The sequence below is a fragment of the Triticum aestivum genome, chromosome 6B, assembly GCF_018294505.1.
Source record: "Triticum aestivum cultivar Chinese Spring chromosome 6B, IWGSC CS RefSeq v2.1, whole genome shotgun sequence".
Taxonomy (NCBI): domain Eukaryota; kingdom Viridiplantae; phylum Streptophyta; class Magnoliopsida; order Poales; family Poaceae; genus Triticum; species Triticum aestivum.
Window position 1 is genome coordinate 240720579 of NC_057810.1, and position 24770 is coordinate 240745348.

A 24770-nucleotide genomic window follows, 5' to 3' on the forward strand; every position below is an offset into this window, starting at 1 on the left:
CCTACTTAGCTGCATCTGTAGCAACGTCATCTGGGGCATAACGTGCTAGCTTACTAAAGTCATCCACATACTGACCTACAGTACGTCCTCCTTGGCGCAAATTGCAAAACTCACGCTTCTTCATGGCCATAGCTCCTGCTAAAACATGGGCAGTACAGAAAGCCTGCATAAAATGATCCCATGTGACAGTGTCGATAGGACAAGTGGCTGTGAAATTCTCCCACCATGATGCTGCGGGGCCATCAAGCTGATGTGCGACAAAACACACTTTTTCCGCATCTGTGCATCCTGCAGTGGTCAACTCCCTCCCTGTCTTACGGAGCCAATCATATGCAACTATCGTCTCGGTGCTACTAGAGAACACCAGTGGATTCAGTCTAAGGAAACGGGTTAAGTGATCAACAGGTGGTGGTGGTGGGTTGTTGTTGTTGTTGTTGTTGTTGTTGTTGTTGTTGTTGTTGTTGTTGTTGTTGTTGTTGTTGTTGTTGTTGTTGTTGTTGTTGTTGTTGTTGTTGTTGTTGTTCCCCTGATTCTGATTCTGGACTAGTAACTGCATCAACGCATTCTGCTGCTGGATCAACTAAGTGAGCTCTGGTGGGAAAGCAAATCCATTGTCACGTCTAGGAGGCATCTGAGGGTTTAGAAAAGATGAGAAAATAGAATAGAATGAGGTCTAGAGAGAAAATACTACCCATATGCACATGAGACAAATGCAAACAAAATCACTTCATTCAATCAAACAAGGGCATACAACGGTCTAACTATCGTTATAAAAGTGCTCGGACTATACTAGGTACATGGGGGAATACTACTACTGTTATGGTGGTCGACTAGAAAAACTGCTCCGATGAAGACTCCATGATATCTGCTCCAGCTTCATCAACATAGTCATCATCGCTATCGTCTGGGTCCGAGTCGGTGTCGTTGATGATGATGTAGTTCTCTGGACAAGTGCAATCATCGCCTTCTCCTCCAGTCGCGGGGAATCCCATGAATACCTTCAGCTTCTTCTTCAGATCATCGTTCTTCTCCATGAGTGTTGCTATTTCCTCCTCATATCCATCGCATGTAGACTTGAGTTCTTCCTCCAACTTTGTGATCTTGGTCATAGCCTTCTTCAGATCTATCATGCCTGCGCACATCTGGTTCTCCTGGCATTGAATGTGCTGGTTTAACTCTTGGAAGAAAGCTGCAATTGATCTATCCTTCCTGGTACTGATCATCTCCCATTGATCATCTCGGTGCCCACAAATCTGGTAGATAGTATTCTTGAGATCCTTGTGGTAAACTTCTCCAATGCGTCCCATGGTGATGTGGGTTGCCATGCTCTTTCCTAGACTCCAAGTTGGTGCATCAAAGGAAAACTCTATGGGCTCAGTGACGGGCATGAACGTCCTTCCTGGAACTTGAACTTGAATCACCCAACACTCCTCTTCTGGTAGAGTGGCGATGTAGGTCCCGGTGAAGCTTGGTACTCTGATGTTCAGGCATCTAGTAACTTCCTTCAAGTGGCGTCCAAAGGGTGTATCTTCATCCGGTTGTGTGAACTTGTTCCTTGCGTCCGCCATCCTAAAAGAGTAGAAAAGATGAGGAGTCAGAAATGAGAAGAGTGAGTAGTGATCTAGGGCTTTTAGCTTAGTGGTCGTGTCCTACAGTCAGCGTGTGCTGTGATACCATCTTGTAGCGACCAGACCTCAGACGGTCAAGTCTCTGTGCATCAGTGTCATCCCTGGATCAGTAATGCTGACACGCACAGTACTCGAAGGATTTATAACAGAGTAGCAATCACACACTTATTACATCGAATGTCTCAAAAGAGAACTTATTACAATAAATATGGCTTAAGGCCATATAATAACGATAACAGTGGAAAGCTTGGAAGATAAGTGAGTCCATCAACTCCAACGGCATCACTGAGTATAGAACCATGACCTAAAGCACATGGAATATGCTGGCAATGTAACACACAGAGAATAATGAACAGAAATATGTTATACTACATGCATATATGGCTAGTGGAAAGCTCCATGGTTATTGTTTTGCATAAAGCCAATTTTTCCCTACTGCAAAGGAATAAATTTTATTTAACTATCATGGTGGTTGTTAAACATTGAGAAGATAGACATCCTCTCAATCCCAATTAAACATCATCATTAAACCCAACAAATGAAATTAAAGTAACATGATGAGATTCACATGATAATCTAAGTACTAGATACTCAAAACGTCCATAACCGGGGACACGGCTAACCATGATTAGTTTATACACTCTGTAGAGGTTTGCGCACTTTTCCCCACAAGACTCGATCTCCTCCGTTGGATTTCTCGCACTACATGGTGTTTGAGAAACGGATGACCGAGACATAGTCTTTCAGAAGTGTTTGCACCTTACGATCGGGTAGACAGTACCAACCTACATCCCCTACATCTGCTAGTCTACCATTGTAAGAGTTCACACGACTTAATCAACTATGCTAGAGCCCATAGTAGCTTGTGGCTGCACGCGGAAGTTTCTAGCATAAATAATCTCATGATCCCTTTGAGCCTGGGTGGCGGTCCATAAAGAAAAACAAGCAATTGCTGGAATACCTAGGTGCCTCAATCCACCCAGATGTGTGTTTAAGTTGCCACCTTAAGTAAACCATTAAATAACATTCTCACATCTGTCATGGATACACTCACCCAATCCACGTCTACTAGCATAGCATGGCATAATAAGCAAACGTAGAAGTAACTCCAAAGGTTTGATAATAAAACAGGTAATAGGTACTACCTCATCTACTTCCCAAAACCCACATATTAATCAGATCCTAATCATGCAATTGTTTGAGGATTGATCTAATGCAATAAAACAGGGTAGTAAAGAGGTATGATCAAAGTGTTACTTGCCTTGCTGATGATCCGTGAAACCTAGAGATTCGAAGTAGCAAGCGGCGCACTCCGGGTACTCTATCGCAAACAAACAAGCATACAATAAGCACTCATTTAATGCACAGGTAAAACTCAAATAAGAGAACTAACCAGAAAGTTCAACTTAAGAACTCTGGTTTGCAAAAAGAAACAAATCGAGCGAAGCAACAAAACACAAACGGCGAAAGAAACAAGCTTCATTTAATAATCTGGACCTAAGTCAAATTTTACAGAAGAAAAAATTTGTTTGAGTTGGTTAAACGAAGAGAGGGTTTCGAGTCGAAACTCTAGGCACTTGAATCGCCTGATTCCGATAAACGAGCGAAAAGTTATACTAAAACGAAAATCGGATCAGAAATCACGATCAGAAATAATCGCGGAAAATCCGAGAGAAAGAAAACTAACGAACAGTTTAACGAACGGACGTTCGTTAACTGAAACTAAACGGTGAACTCGTCCGTTAAAATGAACGAACGAGCGAACACTCGCTAAAATAAATAATCCGAAAATAAAATAAAATAAACCGATCTAAAAAAATAAATAAAACCTAGGGTTTCTAAAAAACCGAATCGGTTTTCTTTAGAAAACTGGGGCGGCGGGCGGCTACCTCGGCTCGGGCTCCGGCGAAGTCCGCTGGGGTCCGGCGGGGCTCTGGCGGGGCGGCGGGACGGCGGCTCCCGGCGGCGACGGCGGCGGGCGGCGACGGCTTTGGGGCTCCAGGGGGCCCCGGGTCGGTATTTAAAGGGAGGGGGCGGTGGCTTGGGGGAGGGGCAAGGCGGCGCGGGGACAGAGTCCCGGTCGGACTCGGCGACGGTCGCGGTCTCCTGGCGGGAGACGGCGGCGCGTGGAGGCGGGCCGGCTCGGCTGGGCCTCGGCTCAGTCGGGCGCGGTAGTTTTTTTAAAAAAAAAAGCAATTCCGCCGAAACTAAGAAAAATCCTAGAAAAATAAATAAAAATCTAAAGATGCCAAAACGAATTTTGACCGTCTAAATAAAATATTTAGAACGAGATGAACATTTTCTTGGCCCTAAAATGCAGTTTTGAAAAATATGCAATTTTCCTAAATTCAAATAAAATAGCCAAAAACTCCGAATAAAATCTTATTTGTTTTTTATTAAATCCTCAATATTCTTTTCATATTTTTATAATATAAATAATTGAAGATAAAATAAATAAAATCAAATGATCCTATTTTCAAAATTTGAGAAAAACTCAAATATGAAAATAACGAAATCCCCAACTCTCTCCGAGAGTCCTTGAGTTGCGTAGAATTTCTAGGATCAAACCAAAAACAATAAAATATGATATGAAATGATGATTTAGTGTATAACATTCAAATTGAAAATTTGGGATGTTACATCAATAGATTGCATACGTTGGAGTTGTAAGAACCGTCCTAAGGCATGGCATGGACAATTCCACGGCCAGAAAAAAGGGTTCCACTATAATCCTTGAAGCAGTGGCCGATCAGGAGACTTGGATTTGGCATGCTTTAGTTTTTTGAAATGCCTGGATCTTTGAATGCCATCAACGTTCTTAATCTGTCACCACTCATGAATAAGATTGCAAATGATGAAACTACACCGGTGGAGTTTGTAGCAAATGGCCATACATACAACTATGGCTACTATCTTGCGGATGGCATCTATCCAAGGTGGCAAACATTTGTGAAGACGTTGACAGCACCACAAGGTAAGAAAGATCTTGATTTCCACAATGCTTAGGCGGCGGCTAGGAAAGATGTGCAGAGAACTTTTGGGATTTTGCAAGCCCAATTTGCTATTGTGAGATGACCGGCTAGATTTTGGGATCAAAAGATCCTTTGGCACATCATGAACATTTGTGTGATCATGCGTAACATGATCATCGAGAATGAATGTGTGCAAGATTTAGACTATTCTCAATATGAGTTGTTGGGACATCCTGTGCGAGTGCAGAGGAGGGCTGCGAGGGTGACCCGATTTATTGCCTCCTATCATGCCATTCGACGTGCCAAAACGCATGATGATTTTCAAAATGATCCAATCAAGGAGTGGTGGGCAAGGAATGCGCGACAAAACTAGTCTGATGTTGTATGTTTGAACTATTTGTTGTATTGGAAAATAAACTATTTATTTGAGTTGTAATAATAATTGAACTATTTATTGTTGATTTTTGTGTGTGTTTGATCTTCTTGGTTCTATTTAAGTGAGAAATGTTGTTTGTGTTGGGCGCACGCTGTAAATTTAGTGTGCCTATTCGAGGTATAGCGCCGCTATTTTGCAGCGCCCTACTGCGCGTAAAAAAGTCTATTTCGGCGATGTAAAAATAATTTAGCGCGCCGCACAGTTGCGCGCCTGTTGAAGATGCTCTACCAGTTTGCAAAAAAAACACTGTTTTGAGTAATCTGTTTAGGGAGCAACTAATTAACGAGCGCTTCTTCGGGAGCCTCGCAACGATCAGCGCCGCTTGGCGCGCTCTCAGCCATTCGCCACGTATCGCGCTCAGGACGCTCCCTCCGGATTTTATTTTTTTATTTTTCCGCACGCGTTTTCGGCTTTTTAAGCGGTTTTTTTTTCTTTTTTTACGTTTTAGTTTTCCACTGGTCTACCTTAGCTTTTTGACTAAAAAATAATTTTTTTGCGCAAAAAAACACATTTTTTTTGTGAGAGTCACAGTCGTGCTTTCGCGAGAGGCACGGCCGTCCCTCTTGGAAACGAAAAAAAAACGTGTTTTCTGTTTTTTTTCCTTTCGCGAGAGGCACGGCTTAGCTTCCGTGAGAGGCACGGTCGTGCTTTGGCGAGAGTCACGGCTGTGCCTCCTTGGAAACGGAAAAAAACACGTTTTCTGTTTTTTTTCTTTTGCGAGAGGCACGGTTTTGCTTCCGCGAGAGGCGCGTTGTGCTTTCGCGAGAGGCACGGTTTTGCTTTCGCGAGAGGCACGATTGTGCTTTCGCGAGAGGCACGGGCGTGCCATTTTCGGAAATGAAAAAAACATGGTTTTTTTCTTTCGCGAGAGGCACGGTTTTGCTTCTGCGAGAGGCACGGTTGTGATTTCGTCAGAGGCACGGGCGTGCCTCTTTCGGAAAGGGAAAAAAACCCGTGTTCCCAGTTCGGTTTTTTCGTCCGTTTTTTTTGGTGAAAAAAAGTTCATCAAAACCTATCAACATGGGATCTAGTTTTGAAGATCTCGACGCGAGAAATCCAACGGCGAAAGCGGTTCGAGATTTGGACGTACGGTTTAAGAGATAAAACGTTTTGAATAAACGGATCTACGAAAAAAGGAAAAACTCACTGGTTGCGACAAGTGGCGCACATACAGCGCGCTACTTGTCGCAACCTGGGGAAGTTGGAGTGATCTCCACAAGGACTACTCCTTAACTGGTGATTTCGATCTGTTTGCCTAAAGCACTAGAATAACAAATGAACATGTTTTGACATGAAAACTAACAATGTGGCCCATCCAACAGGGCCATGTGGCGTGGGATAATGGCTAGCCGAGAGCCCGAGATAGATGTTAGAGGCCACACGATTGTCGGGAGCAACTAATTAACGAGCGCTCCTTCGGGAGCCTCGCAACAATCAGCGCCACTTGGCGCACTCTCAGCCATTTGCCACGTGTCGCGCTCTGGGCGCTCCCTCCGGATTTTATTTTTTTATTTTTCGCACACGTTTTCAGCTTTTTAAACATTTTTTTGGTTTTTTTGACGTTTTGGTTTTCCACCGGTCTTCCCTAACTTTTCGACCAAAAAATAATTTCGAAAAAAATAATTTTTTCGCGCAAAAAAACACATTTTTTTGCGAGAGTCACGGTTTTATTTTCGCGAGAGGCACGGTTGTGCTTTCGCGAGAGGCACGGCCGTGCCTCTTGGAAATGGAAAAAACGTGTTTTCTGTTTTTTCCTTTCGTGAGAGGCACGATTTTGCTTCCGCGAGAGGCACGGTTGTGCTTTCGCGAGAGTCACGGCCGTGCCTCCTCGGAAACAAAAAAAACACGTCTGTTTTTTTCTTTCGCGAGAGGCATGGTTTTGCTTCCGCGAGAGGCACGGTTGTGCTTTCGCGAGAGGCACGGTTGTGCCTCTTTCAGAAAGAGAAAAAAAATGTGTTTTCTATTTTTTTTTCTTCCGCGAGAGGCACGATTGTGATTTCGTCAGAGGCACAGGCGTGCCTCTTTCGAAAAGGAAAAAAACCCGTGTTCCCGGTTCGTTTTTTTCGTCCGTTTTTTCGTTCGGTTTTTTCGTGAAAAAAAGTTTGTCAAAACCTATCAACATGGGATCTAGTTTTGAAGATCTCAACTCGAGGAATCCAACGGCGAAAGCGGTTCGAGATTTGGACGCACGGTTTAAAAAATAAAACGTTTTGAATAAACAGATCGACGAAAAAAAAGGAAAACTCCCAGGTTGCGACAAGTGGTGCACATACAACGCGCCACTTGTCGCAACCTGGAGAAGTTGGAGTGATCTCCGCAAGGAGTACTCCTTAACTAGTGATTTCGACGGTTGTCACATGAAGAAAAAAAGAATAAAAAATACCCACGTGGCATGGTTGTTGCACGCCATTGGCTCCCTCCAATGCGCCTCCCATGCACAAGACGAGCCACTGGCCATCGCAACGCCCTGCTGGTCGGCGACGAGGCAACGATCCAACGCGAGCCGGAGACGGTGCAAGGTAGCTAGGACATGCAAAGCTCGCGGGCATGGCAGGAGCAAAGCAAGGCAACGACGACGCGCGGGATCAACCAACGGAGCACTGACTCGCGAGGAGGATTGCTAGAGATCGTACGGCTTGACGGGGTCAACTCAGAGGATGGCGCAGGTGCTTGGAGAGGATGGTGCAGGTGCACGGCGTGCAAGTGCATGCAGAGGACCGCTAGAGATCGTGCGGCTCGACGGGGTCAACTCCAGCGGCTCGGTCACGCATGGCGGCTCAGAGCACACGGATGCATGCACGGGAATGTATCCGGTGCACCCGTACTTGTGGTGCTACCGGTGCACCGGATGCCTAAAATATTTTCAAAAATCTAAAAAAATTCTAGCATATTAACACAACATCAATGAATGATGTCACAAAGTTTCGTACAAAAAAATAAATACCTTTTGAGATAAAAAACGAAAAAATTGACATCAGTGTGATAATGGATCGAATCTAAAGCCCAAGTTATGTTATATACTATTCAGTGCTGAATTTGTCATTTTTGTTTTTCATGTAATGCTTCGATTTTTGACTTAAAATTTTACGACAACCTACATTGATATTGTGTGAGTGTGCTAATTTTTTCCAGATTTTTTTAAACATTTTAAAATCACAATGTGAGATCGGTGCACCGGTAGCACCACAAGCTCCGGTGCACCAGATATTTTCCCGTGCATGCACAGGATGGTGCAGGTGTACGGTGTGCCGGTGGCCTTCGTTAGTGTGCATAAGGTGTTCGATGGAATAAACAAGAGAAAAAGAGTATATAGACGGTGACATGTGATCCCTAGATCAACACAACGGTCGATTCTAATGATGTGAATATTAGTTGCCACATCATCAGTTATAATGGGCTCTACCTATCATTTTTCATGTCAAGACGCGTTTAATTGAGCATTCAGTGCTTTCGGTAAACAAATTACTTAAGACTAGCGCCTTTTGCAAACTGTTAGATAAACGATGGTTTTCTGATTTGGCGGGGGAATTGTGGTAGTTTTTGACAATTTACTCGTTAAAAAATCTGACTTTTTTTGAAGGAATAATTGTTAAGAGGTACCGTACGTTTTTTTTAGTATCTGTACGTTTTTGTTTGTGTTCGTATTTGAACCAACTATCTACAGACTACAGTACATTGTATCCATGACGGCCACGGTTTCCTCTCCACCGTCCAGCGCAGAGTCCTTCGTTGCCCCGGGTGCTTTCTGAAACGAACTTCCTCTCCCGAGTACACACCCCGGGTGCTCCAGCCCGACCCAACGCGGCACTAAAATCTCTCTCTACCACCGCCTTTCCGTTCCCGTTCCCGTTGCCGTCCTCGAGTCCCACCTCATCGCGACCTCGAGTGCCTGCTAGCAGTCTCCGCCACTCCGTCCGCAGCCGCCGCCGCGGAGCCGGGAGGCGAGGGTCAAGGCCGATGTGGGGGCTGTCGGCGGGGACGCTGCTGAAGCCGGTGTGCAGGTGGCTGCTGAAGCGGCTCGGGGACCTCACCCTGGGCGACCTCGACCTCGACCAGTTGGACCTCCAGCTCACCCGCGGCACGCTCCAACTCTCCGACCTCGCGCTCAACGCCGACTTCATCAACGCCAAGGTGCGCATCGCATGGGTTTAGTTAGGGCTTTGCCGCGCACGTGTTCGATTAGACGCCCCTTCCTTTGATTGGTGAATGAATTCGGCTTTATGTTGTTCTGATTGCAATTGGGCGTTGGTGTGATCGGCTAGGCTCGATCTTTTTGTTGTTGGAATGTCGGGCTAGGCTATGGGGATTTCAGTGCTAGGGTGAAGAATTGGCTACAAGTCTACGATGTTTTGTGACTTTGTAATAAACGTTGTAATAATTAGGCTGCAATATTTGCATATACTATGATGCAGAGGCCTGGGGTAATAAAATCTTCCATTGTCTAAAAAAGAGTGTTAGTTCTGGGAGTCGGACTAACTTGAAATATGTCGCATTTGCTCTGACCGAGCTGCATTCCGTGGTGTTTAATTTTGTCCTTCAAACCTGACTTGCTGTGGCACTTAATACCGGACATACTCTATCTTATGCGTGTGCTCTTGCCCCAGTGATAAACTTGCATTCTCCACCTGCTGTAGTTCACAAGCATAACACCACTGCCTATATGCTACACATTTGATCACTCGTACTTGTTGAATTCTAAGTTACGCTGCCAACTTATAGTCTGTCAGATTTTAGCTGTTAATTTTCTGTTTACACTCTTCTCCTTACATATCTTGTGGCTAACTTTATTTTCTATTCAGCTATCAGGATCTCCTATCACAGTTAAAGAAGGATCTATAAAATCCCTGCTAGTTAAATTACCTTTACAGTTAAGGAGTTGGAAGATTGAGATCGTAGTGGAAGGGTTGGAGTTTGTACTTGCACCATCTGTTGCTATTGAAGCCTCACCTGTAGATACCGAGTGCTCTGTTTCTGCTGGTAATAGTGATACAGAGGCGAGATTGGCTGAGACCAAGAGGAATGAACCTGATAGTAATCCCTGCTCTACTTCTGCATCTCGAGATGTGGATGATGGTGTGAAGAGAATAGCCAACGCCATCAAGCACTTTCTTACAAGATTTAATATCAAGTTGAAAAATACGTATGTAGTATTTGATCCTCAAAGCATTTTGGATAAAAAGGCCTTGGAATTTAATTGGTCGCTAGTTTTCCGAACTAAAGAGATACAGTGTGGAACTAATCTTTCAACAGACGGTCCGGTCAAATTGAATAACTTGGTAACATTCCAAGAGGCGGTCATTGAGTTTTTGAAGATGGATGATGTTGATGCAAATCTTCAGAACGATCTGGATAGAGGAACAGCTGACATTTCATCATATCATAGTACTACTGCGGTCTTGACAGGTCCCATTGGTGGATTCTCAGGAACATTGAACCTAAGCATCCCATGGAATAGTGGATGCTTAAACTTTCAAAAAGTTGATGCAGACATATCTGTTGATTCATTAGAATTGCAGTTACAGATGAGCAGTATCCAATGGTTCATGAATGTATATGATTCTCTTTGTAGGAACTCGGCAGATGAACATAATTGTGTACATAGTACTGCAGATATGTCTATGAACGCCTCCAGATCTTCCTTATGTGCATCCACATCAAGCTCTTCGAAATCAGGTTCAGCCTCTGTGATAGCTAGCGGGGAAGGTTTGTCACAGAGAGCATTTTCTCGAAGCAGGCAGGACAATTTTCAGGATGATTTCCTCAACAAGGCACATGTGATTCAAGACTGGATTCCGGATCTTGTTGTCCACAGTGACCAAGGTGAATTTGATTCAGATTGTGACGAAAGGTTTGTTTCTTTGTTTAATGTTTCTTCAAAGGTTTTTGTCAGTCGTTTTACCTATGTATCTGTCACCTTCTTATTTGCGTCAGGTCACATTATTAATCTCTTATAAACATTTCTCTAGTATATTTTTGACATACCTGTTATATCATTGCAGAACAGATAAAAATATGCTGTTTCTATGTCACATTGCTTTTATTTCTATCATTCTTCATAAACTTTGTAACTGAACTGCATGCTGGTTTCTGATAATAGAAATTAGAAGGGCTGCTCGCTTTGTTCTCAAACATTTTTTTAAACTGTTTAATCAAATGGTTTTACGAATTATTGGTCCCTAGTTTCTCACTGTGTTGTGCATGCATTGGGGGTTTATGGCCAGTTTCTTCTTTCACTGCTTTTCTTTGAGTGGCCATTGCCTTGTGTACTTGTTGCTCTTGCCCTCTAGCGATAGTTCTGTTACATTATATGTAGATTGCACTAGCCCTTTCCATCAGTTCGGACTTTTGGTTGCGTTGGCTAGTGCATGAAGCTTAATAAGTTCTTCAACTGTCTCTGAAATGTCTTGTCTTATGAACATCCCAACTTACCGAGCAGCATAGGGCATGAGTTGTTAGAATGTTTATCTGCATCTTTAGTATGCAGCCTGGGATTTAATGGCCAAATACACCAATCTTATTTGAATTTATTGTAAGTTTTCCATGTTTTTGTCTTTGTTGAAGTTCTTGTAAGAATTTATCTCTTGTTGGTTTGTTTGCTTTTAGATTTCTTAAGTGAAGCAGGTCACTTGAGAAAAAAATATATATTTACACGCTATGTTTTCAAGGCGTCCAGGCGCTTTAAGGCGCTGGGGGGGCGCCTCAACGCCTAGGCGCTCAAAGCGTGAGGCGAGGCGACGCCTTAGACACTTATTATTAGGCGCTAGGGGTACTAATATGGCAGCCATGAGTGGACATGTAACTGATTCATACCTTGAATTTCCTGGTTGTTGAGCCCACATAGCATCCATTCCTCCCGTCTTGTTTCCCATTTCTGCCTTCCACAATAGAAATCTGCATAAAGATGAACATATATCATAGTATATGGTTAAAACTAGACTTAATTAATAGATCACCATTGGTAAAAAACAGAGAGTAAATGACAGAAAAAGTGCAAAACAAGATGACAAACATGAGTGCATTACATATTACATAAACTAGGTCCACAACACAATAAATTAGGTTAGAGGCAAAGCAGTGAGGCACAAGCAGCAGCACCATCAGAAAACATGGGCAGGTGAGGGGAAAAGAGAGGCAGAGAGGAGCCGTACCTTGGGAGAGGGCTGCCGGCGGCCGAGGAGCTTGGCCGGAGAGGGGGATGGCCGGCGGAGATGGATCTTGGCCGGAGAGGGGAAGGGCCTGCGGAGGAGGAGCTTGGCCGGACAGGGGGAGGCCGGCGGAGGAGGAACGGATCTGGGCCGGCGGCGTGAGAGACTGAGAGGAGAGAGCTCCTCTCTCTTTTCCCCTCGATTTGGAGTCACAGGTGTGTTCCCCTCTCTCTCCCGCCTCTGTTTACCCCCTCTCTCCCGCCCAATTTCTCTTCCCTCCCGCCAATTCCTCTTTCTGGCGCGCGCCAGCTGCTGGTTCCCGCTCAACCTGCCCGCGCATGTCCAGGGCGTCCAAAATCAAGCAAAGCGGCGCCTTGGACGCCTAGGCGACGCCTTGGACGCCTCAACAGCACAAGGCGGACGCCTTAGACAAAAAACTAAAGCGACGGCGACGCCTTGACGTTCGCGAGCGCTCTGACGCCTAGGCGACGCCTAGGCGACGCCTTGAAAACATAGTTTACACGGGCCTAATTCTATTACTAACTTATTGTTCTCCATCTTTGACAGCATCAGTCAGTTCTTTGAATGCTTTGAGGAATTGAGGAGCTCTCATACCAATTTAGGAAATAGTGGCATATGGGACTGGACGTGTTCGGTATTCAACGCAATTACTTTTGCATCCGCATTAGCTTCTGGATCCGATCAAGTCCCTAAAGGTATCCGTTTGCACTTTGTTGTACATCTTTTCAGTTTTCTGTTGGTTAGACATATTATCCACTCTACTTGCATGAAGCATGAAATACTTACATTGTTATCAATCTATGCTCTCTATTCTACTTAGTTATCAATTAGTGAACTCTTTCTTGCGGATGGAGTTATCTACTAGTATTAACTTTGCTCCTTCAGCTACCATTTGCTTTTACTCTTGATTTTATTGAATACCATCCATATTTAGTTGGATTGTGTTACACACTTCCAAGAAAAAAAATATTATGCCTTTACTTTTTTGGTGAGAATAAGAAATATTATACCTGCTAGCATCTGAATTGATATGATGATGGGACATATTGCTGACCCCTCAGTAATATGATGGTGCTGTTTTGTAACAGTATTTTTTAATTAACTGGGACATCTGGTTTGTTAGTTTTGTCTCTGCCCTACTAACTGGAAACCAAAATTTGAGCAAGTACCAAACTGAACAAACTTTAATATTGGAATTTGCCGAAAACCCAACTACTCTCAGATCTCGAGTTTATGCTGGCTTATGATCAACAGCAGACCTGTTAGACAACTCTAAGATCACCTCCTTCTGATATCCATACTTGTGGTTCATGAATAAGAAACAGCTTCCTTAAATTCTCTTTCCACGGTGGCTAATGTTGCACTTTCTGGTGTTAAACAAAGGGCGAGTGCTAAGCGCCGGCGCACCAGCCCAAATTTGGGCCGGTCGTACCAGCACCGTATGATAAAATAACCAAGAGCCGTACGATTTTCTTCTTCCTTCCCTCGGACATCTTCTTTATTTAGAAAAAGTTCCCAACGAGCCGTCATGGATGACGACGCGCCAGCCTCAGAGCACTTCCCCGCGCCTCTCCCCTGTCGCTGCCCTCGCCGCCGGTCGCCGCCGTTGACTCATGCGTCTCTCGCCGGCAACGTGAGCACGCGGTTGCAGCTCCCGTGGCGACGGTTGCAGCTCCCCGTGGCGACGGTTGCAGCTCTGTGGCCACCGCTCGCCGGCTCGCTGGGACCGCTCACCGGCTGGCCGTCGCCGCTCGCCAGGCCCGCTGCGTACTGGATGGTTGCAACAAAAATCAGCTCTGCTTTAGGCAGTTCCAGCAAATCAAATGCTCGTTGTAGCAAAAATCAAACGATGGTTCCAGCAAAAAACACAATGGCAACCAAAAATCAAAAAAGTGCCTCGCCGCCGCACCTCATGAAGAAAATTGGTTCCAGCAAAAAACTCTCTAGGTCCCATCGCCTTTGAAGCAAAAATCGCCGGTAGCAGCTTTTCGCGTTGCCGGTTCCAGCCAGAAACTGACGATGCAGCTCCCATCCACCCGATTGTAGCAAAAAAATGCATTGGATCCAGCAAAACAAGAAAACGGTGGTAGCAAAACTTGTGAAATAAAAACTGGAAAATTGTGCCTAGCAAAAGTGGAAAACACCGATGTAGCAAAAAATCAAGCTCGTTCCAGCAAACCAGAAAGTCAGTGGTAGCAAACTTGCAAATTTGGCGGTGGTTCCAGCAAAACCAAACATCTTTGGTAGCAAAAAAGAGTATTGGCTCCAGCAAAACCAAACACCTCTGGTAGCACCTGGCATCGCTGGTTCCAGCATCCTCGATGCGACGTCACAAGCCGCTGGCCCCGTTGCAACTCTTTCGTCGCCCGGTTGCAGCGCGCCGAGATAGAGGTTCCAACTTCCGCCGGCGCAGGTTGCGGCGTGGTGGGGAGTTTTGGGTGCGGTGGCGCTGGCCCGCCGACGCTTGTAGGGGATTCCGGTCGGCGTGGCTGATGAACAGAGTTAGGAGACAGGGCGAGATGAGAAATCGAGAGGGCTCGATTCAAGAATGAGGAGCAGCGCATGGAAGCATGGGAGCGGGAGGAAGCAGAGTTGATTTCTCCGGCGGCTTGATTTGGCCGCTCGCTGGAGGTAGGGGATGAGAAACGGGGTGAATGAGTGGACGTGAAGTGTCTGTGCTGGATAAGGACGAGAGGAACGAGCGGTTGTGGGCCAGGTGGGCTGGGCTATCGTGGTCACGTGGGCAACCAGGCACCACTTTTGTTCAAGTGGAGTCGTGCGAGTCGCACGCGACTGGCCGAGCGTTCGGCCGGCGCGCCGACGGAAAGCGTTTCCCTAAACAAAGTGGCTGTAGTGCTTTACTTTTTGTCCATTTAACTTTTATATATGTATATCATGGCATTACTTATTTTAGTCTTTTTTTCCTAACAGAAACACTGATTGAGAAAACCTTACGGGCTTCCATTGCTCAGATAGGCATTATTCTTTTGTTCAGTGATGAAATGGATACTGGCAGTTCCAGTATTCCTCCGAGTCTCGTCAAAGATATGAGAAGTTCGGAAATGTTTTCAAGCTGCCTTTCTCCTGCTCATTTTGAGCGATTGATGATTTCTCCTGCTACTGCTTCCAGTTTAAGTATGCATCATCTTGAATACAAGTGTCATAACATCCATCTTGACCTTGAGGTATGGTCTGTCACCAACAGCATTGTTCTTAGTTAATACATCATTTGAAGTGTCATGAAGCTTGATACTAAATATTTTTCTTCATATCTGCAGACATATCCGAAAAACTTGAGGTTGAAAGCATCGATTGGCCACATGAGGGTCGATGAATACTACAGCACTGAAAAACATGATTCAGATCACACACCCGTTAGTGCTCCTTTCTTAAATAGTGATTATTGCCATGAAGTTCAAGCTGCTCTCCCTTCATTCCCGTTTGCTGCTCAAGATTACTGGGTGGAGTCATCTGGATACTGTTCGAACAATTCAAGTGAACTAGCTAAGGTTGAATTGCTTAAAACATTTGGTGATTCCACATTCCATTATGATGTTAGTAGCACAGATCGAGGTGGCAACTCAGTAAGTTCAACTTCACTGTCAATCTGTTTGGCTCCATTAGTTTGGTGGGTGCATTTCCATACAGTACAGATGCTACTGAATTTTATCAGTAAAATTGAGTCTGATGTGGTGCGCGGACAGCATAAACTCCATATGCGAGGTGATACAGAAAACAGTAAGTTGACTACCAAAACTAATATTTCACCAAGTGGGAGTCTAAAGGTTCAGATGGCTCTCTCACCTTCAAGAATCATCATTTGCTTTCCTACTGAGTCCCCATGGGATTTAAGCCGCCCATCCATCCTGGATACATTCCTTGTCATTGACCGCACATCATCTCTGGACTCAGGGGAAGCTTCGTCTCCATTCGGAAAGGAAAGGCCTAATGATGCTCATTCCGGCATACCATCTACCTCACTCCATTTGGCTGCTGGGAACTTCGACATGTATTTGCTTAGACCGATGAGCTATGAATTGGATGACAGAAGCCATTCTTTGAGTAGGCAAACTTCTTTTGCTCTGAAGATTATCTCAGTCACTAGTTACAACTGTGGCGACTCTAGCATTACAATGATCTGGAGAAAATACCCTGTAACTGGCCCTGAGATGGTTAGTAAAGCTTGGAGTTTGCCAAACCTTCATGACCAAAAAATTACTCAGAGAGAAAGGGGCAATTTTGTTGGTGCCTCTTATACAACCTCACAGGATCTCGAGAAGTCGAGTTATAGTATATGCCAGGAGCTCCTTCAGAGCACCCAGTGCTTTCTGCATATTAAACTTTCTTCAGTTTCAGTTCATCTCAATAAGAAGGATTGTGGATTACTGAATCAGCTATTAGATTGCATTCTCAGCGGGCTGTCTGATGGTGCAACGAGCAGCTCTGAAAGTGGAAGGGACAAATCTATGCCTATCAATGATGTTGCCATCCAATCAGCTATCACTTTTGAATGCAGCTTTTTGGATATTTGTACTGAATTAAATGAAACTGTGGTAGTTGGTCCTTTGCTGCAGACAGAACTAGAAGGTTCCTGGAATTGTTTTAAGCTGTCCATTTCAAAAATTTCCCTGTGCTCTTTTTCTAATGTAGGCGGAATCAATAATGCCAGTTTTCTTTGGGTGAATCATGGTGAAGGTGAGCTTTGGGGTTCTATTACTGGTACAAATGATAAAGCCTATGCCGAAAGCAAAGTTTTTCTCCTAGTTGTCTGTAAGGACTCTGCTAACATGCGAGGTGATGGCGAAGGAAACAATGCACTATATTTTGGAACTTCTGGCTGTTCTGTGACCCACATCAGGAACCCAAATCTACAAGAGAACTATACTTCTGTCAATTTTCGTTCTGGGACAATTGTGGCACCTGGTGGACGCATGGATTGGATCAGTGCAATGTGCCTGCTGTTTAATGCAGGTTCACACGGAACTGAACAGTCCAATAACAGCAGAACAGAGGATAATTCATGTCCTGGTGACCGGTCATCTTTTTTTCTTGAGTTGGTTGATGTTGCTGTGAGCTATGAATCTCATGTAAAAAATTCCACCTTCAGCGCTGAAGCTACTGATTGCAAGTCTTTCTCATGCATTTTAGCCGCATCATTATTTAAACTCCACAGTATATCTGCACCAGACTCTGCAGCTACAGATTTTGATATCCAGCTGCGAGATCTCGGGCTTTTCATCTGTGAATCATTTGGTTCCAAAAATGCCACTTGCGGCTATGGTGTTGATTATCTTCGTAAAATGGGTTACACTAAGATTGCCCGTGACACGTTCATTGAAGCTGCTCTAAGAATTGACACTTCCTTTTGGAAGCTTGAAATATCAGATTCACAATTTGATATTGGTACATGTCGTGATACAACACATGGTCTTATTTGCTTGTGTTCCCAACTCCAGAAGCTATATGCTCCAGACATGCATGATGCTTTAGTTCATCTATACAATCTAGGTGGAATAGTGTCCAGCAAGCAAACAACCATAATATGGCCAGTGACGCATCAGACAAGTCAGAGAGCAGCATTGACAACTTGGCATATTCTGGAGAGTGCTTGTCAGATGGACTACTTAATGATATAATTGAGAATGCTTTTTACACAGACCAGGACTACAAAGCCTACAATTTTTCTAGCAGAAATTGTCACAACTCACCAAGTAGCAACGGAATGGATGTTGAGTCTGAGTCGCCCACCCCTGGGGCAACTGACGTCAGTGTTCCACACATTTTGTTTGGATCATCATTAGCTACTCCAAAAATCAATACGACTGAAATACCATTGAAACAGGACTCCTGTCATGAACAAATTATTGACTCTTATTATATGCCTGACACATCATCGTCAACTCTATGTAATGTAGGATATCAATGTATATCTGGTGATGATGCTTACAAAACCATGGAATTTGAAGATGGTGGATGGTATAACAGTATTCCCTTGACAATAGTTGAGAGTCATGTTCCGGAAAGGAACAACCCACAAGGAGGGCATGTGGCCGGCCAAGAAGGGAAGCCTACTGTTTGCAGCTTGAATTATGAGGAATCTTGTTATTTGAAAGGAAAGGTTATAATTCATGATGTAAATGTCAATTGGCGAATGTATGCTGGAGATGACTGGTCATTAGCTCAGAAAGATGTAAATAACTTCTCATCCTCAAGTGGAAGGGATATGAGCTCTTCCTTAGAATTTCTTATCTCGGGGCTTGGTGTACAGTGATATGTATCCAGATGGGGGTGTTTCTGTTTCTAAGTTATCTATATCTGCACGGGACATAAATCTTTGTGATCAAAGGGTGGATGCTCCATGGAAAATGGTACGTCCATTTGTGGCTAAAATTACGTAAAGCATCTGCTTTTATCACTGGGCTAATGGTTTTAACTCTTCTGGTCCTTCTAAAAGGTTCTTGGCTGCTACGACTCAGATTACCCAAGAGAATCTTGTTCTAGTGCATTCACGTTAGAACTGGAGTCTGTAAAGCCCGAGCCACAGAGTCCTTTGGAAGATTACAGGTAAATGCAGGATTGTGTTACATTACGTATGCAGTGAATTAATTTTCTTGCTTATGTTAACCATGAAGGCTTTGAAAGTTTGCTCTATACTTGATAGATTCAAATGGTTAAAGAATACACAGTACTGTAAGGATACCTCATCTATCCACATTTGCTGACCTATAAAGAACTTATGTACTAGTTGTGCATCATTACTAGAACAAGTCCTAATAGAATTGGCTAAAAATGGAAGATGGTGAGTCTCGCTGCTAAATACTCCCTCCGTCCCAAAATAAGTGTCTCAACTTTGTACCAACTTTAGTACAAAGTTGTACTAAAGTTGAGACACTTATTTTAGGACAGAGGTTGCTTCATGCGTGTAGATACACACTTTATTTAGTAAATGGATCTAATCTGCTGTCTTTTTTTTGTACAATCCAGTATTGAGGTTGCTTCATGCGTGTAGTTATGGAAATTTATGAACTAATATTTTGTATGTAATGCGGATATCTCAATTACACCATAAGGTCCAAAGTTAGCGTGATGGCAGGCTTTAGGTTGCTTTAACAATATTGAGTTTTTTACGCAAAACAAATTTGTGATGGCATATCTGAATTCGAAATTCATGCCTATTTGAATGCTTTAGGTTGGTGACAAGACTGTTGCTGTTGTTGGTCTTAGTCGTTAACACTAATTTTGTGTATGTGCCGTATTTAAATGCTGCGCTATAATTCCCAAGTATCATTGAATTAAGTGCTGGCTGTTACCCATCGCTTCATTCCGACACCTTACATGCGCACCCAGTATGATGACTGACCGTCTTCTCTTGCACCTAACCTTTTCAGATTGTGCCTTGAGATTTTGCCTCTTCAATTGCATCTTGATCAAGGGCAGCTTAAGTTCCTCATGTGTTTCTTTCAGAATGACTCTTGTGACAACAGCTCTCATTTGCCTTGCAAAAATGATATTGTTCATATAGAGAGCACAACCTATGGAAGCAATACAGTTCTGGATGAGGCATTACTTCCATTCTTTCAGGTACTTTGGAGGCTAAAATAAAAGATCCTCTTGATTTTTGTTTGTCATTCACCGGACTTGATATGGTTTACGTAAGAACTTTTTGCACTAACTAAACATGACTAATAATTCTGCATGTGTAATCTTGCGAAAAAAAAAATCTGCACGTGTAGCAGAACATATTTTTACTGGTAGGCAGCAGGGTTCTTTATGTTTAGTAGGAATCACTGCGATCTGATTTTTTTCTTTCTCTGATGCCAGAAATTTGATGTCAAGCCTATTGTTCTGCACATCAACTATATCCCTCGTCAGTTTGATCCTATTGCACTAGGCAAAGGAAATTATGCAGAACTTCTCAACATCCTTCCGTTGAAGGTAAACTGTTGTTGAAAAAATACTCTAGAAGCAATCAATCTGTTGATAGGCAATCCTAATGAAGTTTCTTCTGCAGGGAATCGATTTGAAGCTTAAACATGTTTCTGCAATGGGGGTGTATGGGTGGAATAGTATTTGTGAAACAATTGGTGCAGAGTGGTTGGAGGACATATCTAAAAATCAGGTTATGATCTCCCCATGCTCATCTGTACATTTAGACATGCTTGCTGTTGCGTACGCAAACATATACTCCCTCCGTCCGAAAATACTTGTCATCAAAATGAATAAAAAGAGATGTATCTAGAAACAAAATACATCTAGATACATCCCCTTTTATCCATTTTGATGACAAATATTTCCGGACGGAGGGAGTACAAACTTAACATGGGAAAATATTATGAGAGAAATAGAGTTTGAAATATGTGCAGCTCCATATGTAGGTATACTATACACAGGTGTGCAAAATAAGGAGAAAATATATGTTAACAAAAGAACTTTTTTTTCTCTATCACTCATCTAAACACGTCATTTGTAAAAGAACTGACAATGTGTTATGTTTGTGTAGGTCCATAAATTGTTAAAAGGGCTTCCCCCTTTAAAATCAGTCAGTGCCGTTGTTTCAGGCACTAAGAAATTGATATCTTTACCCATCGAAAGTTACAAGAAAGACCGGAAGTTGGTCAAGGGAATGCAAAGAGGTAAGCTACATAGATACATTGCTTAAATATATGTTGAAGTTCATATGTGGTGTGTTTTAAATACTTGATTATATGTATCAATGATGATTCTGGCATTCTGTCCGGCAGGTGCTGTTGCCTTTATCAGAAGTGTTTCCATTGAAGCTGTAGGGCTTGGTGTCCATTTGGCAGCGGGAGCTCATGATATGCTGCTGAAGGCAGAACATGCCCTTACAGCTCTTCCACCACCTTTAGCCACGTGTGAAGCTAAAAGAAACAAAGATAACGTAAGGGCAAACCAACCCGAAAATGCGACACAAGGAATAAAGCAGGTATTCAATTCCTTTGAATTGCATGATAAAAATATCTCTTGTTCTGGAATAACATGAAAATTGACTCTTCATGAAGTTGGATTCAGGGCTTTGCTATTTTTCTGTGATTTGGAGTTTAATTTTGCATCACTTTATAAAGTCTCTTGATAAGTTAAAAATAGACCTTGAAATTGCTTCACCTGAGTCTCTGAACTGTACTAGACTGAATCCTAAAGTACACAGGTAGTGCCGTGTGTTTTAATATTAACCTGGAACTTTGTTCAGGCTTATGAAAGCTTTACTGATGGACTTGGAAGGACTGCCTCTGCTTTGATTGGGAACCCTATTAACGCGTATAATCGCGGGGCTGGTGCCAGATCAGCACTGACTACTGCAATTTGTGGAGCTCCAGCTGCTGTAGTAGCTCCAGTATCAGCAACTGCCCGTGCTGTACATTATGCACTTCTTGGTATAAGGAACAGGTGAGTTTTCACTCATTCTCAAATATCGACGAAAGCTGTGCGCATATATAGGGTTAGTGACATGTCATCACATCAGACTATTTTGTTTGGTCTCTGATCAACCCACTCTTGATTCCTTTGCTATTATCACTACAAGTTATAGGTCAGTTACCCAGTTATAGTCGCATGCCGATCATTACCCAGTTAAGATTTGAAACAGCACATAATGATCTGTATTTTGTGTCTTATTTAGCACTTCAATATTTGTATTTTTGGTAAATATACACCAATTTATTGTCAAAATAAACCCTGCAGTATATCGAGAACTGTTACTCTAGAAGCCAACTTGCATTTATGCCTGTATCTTCTGTTCATTAGTTCGGTCCAGAAAGTAACAAAGATGACAGTTCAGAGACCAATGAATAAAACAAGACAGGACCAGTGTGACATGAGTTATCTTCTGATTTCACCTTTTGCAATATTAATTATTCCTCTGGACAAATTATGTTTTAATAAGAACAGTTTGATTATATAATAACCAGGAGATCACAAGATACTCGGATCATGAGAAATGCTTATCTATCCAAGGAACTTCTAGCTTTATGGCTGTGCAGGGTCTTGCAAAGTAATTGCCTTGCTGGATTCAATATAATTAATAAAAGGGTAACTGGTTATTGTGAGATAGTGCACTAGTGAAGCCGAGGTCAATGAATTGTGAAGGATTGATATATTTCAACCATGCTGTCACCACATTTATATTCTTAATAACATACCGATATCATCTATTTGTTCACTGGATTTGTTTCCACATTAACAGCCTTGATCCTAGACGCAAGAAAGAATCTATGTACAAGTACCTGGGGCCTTCTCAACTGTAGACTTCATCGACATTCCGTCGTGTCTCTCCCTGGAAGAAGTGGTCAAGCAGCACCCCTGCTCAATCTCACCGAACGACGAGCAAACTTGTATAGGACAAGTGAATTCTGCACAGCTAGGAATCATACCCTTGAGAACCAGCATCATTTTCCTTGTTCTTGATGGAGATTATGGAGGTGTAGATTTTGTAGGAAAGATTAGATCATATACGGCGTAAGCCTTGTACAGTCTGTAAAATTAGCACACCCCACAGTTGTAATTCATGGCGCCTTTTCCACCCCTGGTGCAAGTTTTGTAAACTCCTCGCTTAGGCAATTACCTGAGAGAGGAGATAAACTCTTCCGCCTCCATTTCGTTTGTACATAGTTTGGCTCTTCCTTAGTTGTGCGGATGTAAATATGTCTCTTCTGTTTTTGACACTTCTGTAAATATCTCTTCTGTTTCTGTTGGGGCTATGGTTTTCGGCTTGCTAAAGCACTGATAATAAGTTGCCTTGCCTTTTTTTAATTGTAAATGTTAGCAGGTTTTGTGTGTCCAGACAACTTCTGTGCGGACGATGCAGAAGATGAAATGATCGCTGCTGCTTTAATCGCGTGCTAATTAAAAAAAGGCCTTGCGGACTGTAATGAACCAACGAGAGAGGGGATCGAGATCGGGGTAGGTGGGGATTTCAGAGACGAAGGAGAGGAAACTTGGGGAGGAAGAGGATACGAAGGATTAGGTGAGAGTACAGAATGTTTCCATCGCATGCCTTCTCGCTGCCACAGGCGGCCAACTTTAAACCAAGTCTCTCACACACACACGCACCTAATGGTGGGGCCTGATCGCAGGATGCCTTGTGGCCAGGTGTGACATTCTCCCTCCCTTAAGACTGAGCTCCCTCTTGAGTACTTGCTTCGTCGTCGTCGTCCCAGATGGATGCCGCAGGAAAACGCTGCCGAAGAACTTCGTAATCCTCCCATGTCGTGGCCGAGGGGAGCCGTCGCCCCATTGAACCTTGATCTGCACAATTGTTGCATTGCCACGCTTCATCATGCGCCGCTCCAGGAGGCGCGTGGCTGCTGTAGTCGCCACAGACAAATCAGGAACCTGCAGCAGTTCTGCGTACATCGACGTGTAATCCGGCGTGAACGGCTTCAATTGGGAGACGTGGAAGACAAGGTGCACGCGGCTGGACTCCGGAAGATCGAGTTTGTACGCCAAGTCCGATCTTCTCGACGAAGGTGTACGGCCCGAAGAACTTGAAGGCGAGCTTGGCGCAGGGTCGGCTGACGACAGACTGCTGGACGTAGGGCTGAAGCTTCAGAACACCTTTTCCCCCACCCGAAACTAGCACTTCGTGCGGTTGCGGTTGGCCTGCTTCTTGAAGCGTCGATGGGCGCGTTCCAGCTGCGCTCGAATGTGTGCGGTGTGCGCCGCCCAGTACATGTCTTCGCCGGCGGGTGCATCGTCGGGCCACGCCGTCATCGTGCCCAGGTTGGCCTCCTGCCGTACAGTGCCTTGAATGGGGCACAATTGAGCGAGGAATGGAAGGTCGAGTTGTACCAGAACTCTGCCATGGGAAGCCAGCGACGCCACTTGCGCGGCACGTCGTGCACCGTGCATCGGAGGTACATCTCCATGCACTGGTTGACGCGCTCGCTCTACCCGTCCGTCTACGGGTGGTAGGCGGGGGAGTAGAGCAGTTTTGTGCCGGTGCCGGCGCCGGCGAGCAGCTCCCGCCAGAGGTTGCTGGTGAACACCTTGTCGCGGTCGGAGATGATCGATGCTGGAATGCCGTGGAGCTTGACCACATTGTCCCAGAATGCCCGCGCCACTTGCGTCACGTGGAAGGGGTGGCGCAGGGGGATGAAGTGGCCAATTTGGTGAAGCGGTCCACCAAGACCATGATTGTGTCGAAACCCTCGGATGCTGGCAGTTCCTCCACGAAATCCATCGTGAGATCCTCCCATGGCGTTGTTGGAATTGGGAGGGGTGCCAGGAGTCCTGCCGGCTTGGAGTGCTCGTTCTTGGCCTGCTGCCAGGTCAAGCACTGCTGCACGAATTCCTAGACGTCGAGCTTGAGGCAGCGCCAGTCGAAGTGCTTGCGCACGCGCTGGTACGTCTGAAAGCACAAGTGCTCCCTGGGTGATTTTGGTAATTAATGTCAACATATCTCTTGTTGGACTAATACTTTTATCTAGTGTATTTCAGATAAGTCCAACAGTGGAGTGGAATGGAAAAGAAGATGTGGAACCCCTTGAAGATGCTTAGGACGAAAGATTGGCTCAAGCTCCGACGATATCATCCGTCCAGACTTTGTTCGAAG

General features: G+C 44.1%; 1 pseudogene; it reads left to right on the forward strand.

The window, feature by feature from the left end:
* Window positions 1–8734: 8734 nt before the first annotated feature.
* Window positions 8735–22906, forward strand: LOC123136784 (autophagy-related protein 2-like; annotated as a pseudogene).
* Window positions 22907–24770: the final 1864 nt, after the last annotated feature.